We start from the raw sequence: 5,937 nt of genomic DNA, 5'->3' as shown, positions 1-5,937 counted from the left end.
GCTAGGGGGCACCAGGCAAAATCTTGCCTAGGGCATCATATTGGTTAGGGCCAGCTCTGCCAAAGGGCCTTGTGGGGGAAATGTCTTCAGTAAAAGCATTCCCTGTGTGTGTGGTGTGTCGGTACGCGTGTGTCGACATGTCTGAGGAAGAAGGCTATATTAGAGAGGAGCGAGAGCAAATGAATGTGGTGTCTCCGCCGACACCTGATTGGATGGATATGTGGAATGTTTTAAATGCTAGTGTAAACTCATTGCACAAAAGATTAGACAAGGCTGAAGCTTTGGGACAGTCAGGGTCTCAACCCATGCCTGATCCTATGTCGCAGGGACTGTCAGGGTCTCATAAGTGCCCACTATCCAGATTGTTGACACAGATACCGACACGGATTCTGACTCCAGTGTCGATTACGATGATGCAAAGTTACAGCCAAAATTGGCAAAATACATTTGATATATGATTATGGCAATAAAAGACGTTTTGCACATCACAGAGGAGTCCCCTATCCCTGACAAGAGGGTACATATGTACAAGGGAAAGAAGCCTGAGGTAACCTTTTCCCCTCACACGAGCTGAACGAGTTATGTGAAAAAGCTTGGGAATCTCCTGCAGATTTCCAAAAGGATTCTTATGGCGTATCCTTTCCCATCAACGGATAGGTTACGATGGGAATCCTCCCCTTGGGTGGACAAAGCATTAACACGCTTATCCAAGAAGTTAGCCCTCCCGTCCAAGGATACGGCTACCCTCAAAGAGTCTGCTGACCGCAAACAGGAGATTACCCTGAAGTCCATTTATACACATTCAGGTACCTTACTCAGACCGGCAATTGCGTCGGCCTGGGTGTGTATGTGTAGTGCTGTAGCGGCATGGACGGATACTCTAGATAAGGATACTATTTTATTGCCCCTGGGGCATATAAGAGATGCTGTCCTATATATGTGTGTATGCAAACTACAGGTGGTGCTGCATGGCTCACACCCTTTTACTTGTCTTGTAGAGCAACTCTGGAGCTGTTACTGGGTCCAGCTGCTGCAAGAAATCAGCTTGAATGCTTCAGGGGCTGGGGCATGGCCAACATGAGCCCCACACTGATGGGGGTGTATAAAGCGATCTAGGGGTCATCCAAGCGCAACCCCACAAAGGCCGCCATGCCCTGCGTGACCATTTTCTCTTTTCATATGCAGACGAGGGTTGCAGCCAACTATACCCATTGCTTGGATGACATCACCATATGCGAATCCATCTGCTGCAGGCCTTCCCCCAGGAATGCTTGCACTAGTTGTTGCATTTGGTTTGTTGTTTGGGGGGTGCTTCAGTATTAGGCAGCCTTCTGCCCTCACACATTCGTCTGAAAATGTGTTCTCCCTGCAGTTGTTGTCCCCAGATGAGAGTTCCCTTGTGCTGCCTCAGTTGAATCTCCTTTACTTGACGGAGGTGTGCCTGAGCAGCGGCCCTCCCCAGCCCTATCTCAAATCATACTTATTTTGCTTAGGTGATACCATGGTCATGAAGATTGTTTTCCCAGGGTGAGGTTCATTCATTGCATTCTGGGTATGCTGACCTCTGTGATTTCCCCAAATGTGGGAATCTCGACTGCATAATTTGTGGTAGGGGGGGGGACTGCATTTGTGCTTTCCCCTGGTTGGCTCTGGTATAATTTAGATCTCATTGTCTCAGGTCTCTCTCCCGCCTAGTTTGCTGTCTGTTTCCACTTCTCTTTTCTTGAGCCCCTCCCTTCTATGCCCTTGCGCACTATCCTGACTTCTCCCGTCTGCTTACTTTGTGCCTTCCAACGCACAATGCGAACTACAGGTGGTGTTGCAGGGCCCACACCCTTTTATTTGCATTACAGAGCAGCTCTGGAGCTGTTACAGTGCCCAGCTGCTGCAAGAAATCAGCTTGAATGCTTCAGGGGCTGGGGCATGGCCAACATGAGCCCCACACCAAAGGAGGGTGGGGGGTGTTCAATGCGAACTAGGGGTCATCCAAGCGCCCCTTTTCTCTTTTCATATGCAGATGAGGGTTCCAGCCAACTTTGGCCCACTGCTTGGATGACATCACCGTATGCAAATCCGTCTGCTGCAGACCTTTCCCCAGGAATGCTTGTACTAGTTGTTGCATATGGTTTGATGTTTGAGGGTGCTTCAGTATTAGGCAGCCTTCCGCCCTCTCATTTTCATCTGAAAAGATGTGGTCTCCCTGCAGTTGTTGTCCCCAGACAAGAGTTCCCTTGTGCTTCCTCAGTTGAATCTCCTTAACTTGACGGGGGTGTGCTCGAGCAGCCGCCCTCCACAGCCCTATCCCAACACATGCTTTTCTTGCGTATGAGATCTCTTGATCATGAAGATAGTTCTCACAGGGTGAGGTTCATCCATTACATTTTAAAGTAGGAAGGTACAAATTACATATTCAAATTACATATATGTGCTGGATTCAAATGTTTTTCCCCCTTCCTTTCTCAATTGTGCCCATCAGCAGCTATTCTAATGTTGCTGCCAATGGGTGTGACACATTCATTTCTTCTGTGGGGTACACTGGACTCCACAAGGATTCACATTGGGGTGTAGAGTAGGATCTTGATCTGAGGCACCAACAGGCTCAAAGCTTTTGACTGTTCCCAAGATGCTCAGCGCCCCCTGCTCTATAACCTCGCTTCCATGAACAGGGAGCTCTGTTTGTAGTTGGTGCCTTCAGTAGCAGGCCACTTAACAGGGAGCTGCCTCAGGCAGCCTATTCTTAGCTATTAATTTTGACAAGAAAAGAAGAACTTTTTTTTATAAGAATCTACAAGGGCTGCAGCAGGTTAGGTCTAATAGACATCTTTACTGCAGCTTCATCACTCCCAGCGGCGCAGTATACTCCCGTGCCCTGGTTGCTGGGTCACTGCAGCGGAGGCTCCGGTTTCTTCCTAAGGTCAGTCACACACACACCGCCCTCCGGGATCACGAGGCCGCTGATGAAAGGGAGGTAAGGGACTTCTGTGCCCACACTATACCGTGATCCAGCGTGGCTGTAGGGGGTGGGCCATGTGCGCACTGGCGTGGACACTGATTACTGGGCAGCCGCTCCACTAGCCACCAGGGACAGTTAAGGAGCACAGCTCTGGGGGGTTTTTCTCTTATATTAACCCCATTTTGTACTACCCGCAGTGCATTGTGATAGGTAATAGAGCCTGATTCAGGTTGGATTGCAATCGCAATAAGCAATCCAACTGCAAAAATTGCTAAGAGCATACGCATGCGCCTGCATTTTCTGCGGCACCCCGCAGATAATGCGATCGCTTCTAACTGTCAATCGGTGCTGGGGGGGGGGGGCAGCAACAATCCATTTCCAAGTCGGAGATGGAGCGGTGCATGGGCAGGGCTACAAAATGGGGTCGGCAACGGAGAAACAGGAGGCGTGGTCAGAGCTGCTGCATGACATCACATGCAGCAGCTGCGATCACAAAAATGGTGGCGGCTTCCTGCGCACACATACAGTCTGCACCAACAGGAGGCTAACCCATTTTTTATGATCACGCTGAACTGCACTGAGACTGCAATTTCAGCGTGGTCAAGAAGGGAGGCGGCATGCTGGGTGGCCCCAGCATGCGAACCAAAGGATTGCAAATTCTGTTACTTAGCAGAATTTGCAATCCTTACTGAATTAGGCCCATTGATTACAAAATGTATTTGTAAATATTTGAAGTTTTTCTTCAGGGACTAACACAAAAGATGCTTGGGGCTACTAACACATGGGTAAGCCACGTAAAGCTTCCCATGGGTCAGTGGCATCACAACGGGGTTGCGGCCCACACCCGAGTGTCACCCGCCAAGGGGGGTGACACCAAAGTGCCGGCTCCTCTTCAGTGACAGAATATGGGTGTTTCACTGTAACATTACGTGCAACACCCAGTTTCTGTCACTGTGCAGGAGCCAGCACCACTCACACACTAGTCCCCGGGTGCAGCACTCAACCCCCGGGATACCCGGAGCAACAAAATGGAGATTCAGGAAAACAGGCCACACCCCTACCTATGAGACCATGCCTCCTTTTTACCATTGCGCTGCTTATCTGCGCGCACTGCATTACAATCTCCCTCGCTGCCTCTCTGGGTGTCACCAATGATAGTGACACCTTTGCCATGCTTGTAGCAGCTGGTCCTAAGATCTACACCTCCAGCCCTGAGTGTTTGCCCTTGTGACTTGTTGATCATCATAGCGAAGCAGATTCTTACAGAAAAGTGCAGGGGCTTAGATTGAAAAGAAAAACATTGACGAACCCATCATTTCAGCAACAGGGTCTGCCACACGGCTGACTGAAATGACTGGTTGGTTTGGGTCCCCACCAAAAAAGAAGCAATCAATCTCTCCTTGCACAAACTGGCTCTACAGAGGCAAGATGTCCACCTCATCATCCTCCGATTCCTCACCCCTTTCACTGTGTACATCGCCCCCCTCACATATTATTAATTCGTCCCCACTGGAATCCACCATCTCAGATCCCTGTGTACTTTCTGGAGGCAATTGCTGGTAAATGTCTCCACGGAGGAATTGATTATAATTCATTTTGATGATCATCATCTTCTCCACATTTTCTGGAAGTAACCTCGTACGCCGATTGCTGACAAGGTGAGCGGCTGCACTAAACACTCTTTTGGAGTACACACTGGAGGGAGGGCAACTTAGGTAGAATAAAGCCAGTTTGTGCAAGGGCCTCCAAATTGCCTCTTTTTCCTGCCAGTATACATACGGACTGTCTAACGTGCCTACCTGGATGCGGTCACTCATATAATCCTCCACCATTCTTTCAAAGGTGACAGAATCATATGTAGTGACAGTAGACGACATGTCAGTAATCGTTGCCAGGTCCTTCAGTCCGGACCAGATGTCAGCACTCACTCCAAACTGCCCTGCATCACCGCCAGCGGGTGGGCTCGGAATTCTTAGCCTTTTCCTTGCACCCCCAGTTGCGGGAGAATGTGAAGGAGGAGCTGTTGACGGGTCACGTTCCGCTTGACTTGACAATTTTCTCACCAGCAGGTCTTTGAACCTCTGCAGACTTGTGTCTGCCGGAAAGAGAGATACAATGTAGGTTTTAAATCTAGGATCGAGCACGGTGGCCAAAATGTATTGCTCTGATTTCAACAGATTGAATCCTGGTTAAGCGAATTAAGGGCTCCATCCACAAGTCCCACATGCCTAGCGGAATCGCTCTGTTTTAGCTCCTCCTTCAATGTCTCCAGCTTCTTCTGCAAAAGCCTGGCAGTGTCTGAACTGACTTCACGTGTGGCAAGTTCAAAGGGTTGCAGAACCTTACACAACGTTGAAATCATTCTCCACTGCGCTTGAGTCAGGTGCATTCCCCCTCCTTTGTCTATATCGTGGGTAGATGTATAGGCTTGAATGGCCTTTTGCTGCTCCTCCATCCTCTGAAGCATATAGAGGGTTGAATTCCACCTCATTACCACCTCTTGCTTCAGAGGATGGCAGGGCAGGTGCAGGAATGTTTGGTGGTGCTCCAGTCTTCGGCACGCGGTGGCTGAATGCAGAAAGTGGCCCGCAATTCTTCGGGCCACCGACAGCATCTCTTGCACGCCCCTGTCGTTTTTTTAAATAATTCTGCACCACCAAATTCAATGTATGTGCAAAACATGGGACGTGCTGGAATTTGCCCAGATGTAATGCACGCACAATATTGGTGGCATTGTCCGATGTCACAAATCCCCAGGAGAGTCCAATTGGGGTAAGCCATTCTGCGATGATGTTCCTCAGTTTCCGTAAGAGGTTGTCAGCTGTGTGCCTCTTATGGAAAGCGGTGATACAAAGCGTAGTCTGCCTAGGAACGAGTTGGCATTTGCGAGATGCTGCTACTGGTGCCGCCGCTGCTGTTCTTGCTGCGGGAGGCAATACATCTACCCAGTGGGCTGTCACAGTCATATAGTCCTGAGTCTGCCC

At 49.5% G+C, this 5,937-nt stretch overlaps 1 non-coding gene across 1 annotated transcript; it reads left to right on the top strand.

The window, feature by feature from the left end:
* The first annotated feature begins 1,476 nt into the window (after nucleotides 1-1,476).
* On the top strand, nucleotides 1,477-1,642 carry LOC135031930 (U1 spliceosomal RNA). Its single transcript, XR_010227525.1, has one exon. It is a non-coding gene; the product is annotated as a U1 spliceosomal RNA (small nuclear RNA).
* The last annotated feature ends 4,295 nt before the right edge of the window (nucleotides 1,643-5,937 follow it).

Source organism: Pseudophryne corroboree, unplaced genomic scaffold (genome assembly GCF_028390025.1).
Source record: "Pseudophryne corroboree isolate aPseCor3 unplaced genomic scaffold, aPseCor3.hap2 scaffold_536, whole genome shotgun sequence".
NCBI lineage: Eukaryota > Metazoa > Chordata > Amphibia > Anura > Myobatrachidae > Pseudophryne > Pseudophryne corroboree.
This window is presented reverse-complemented; position numbering and strand designations above follow the sequence as displayed.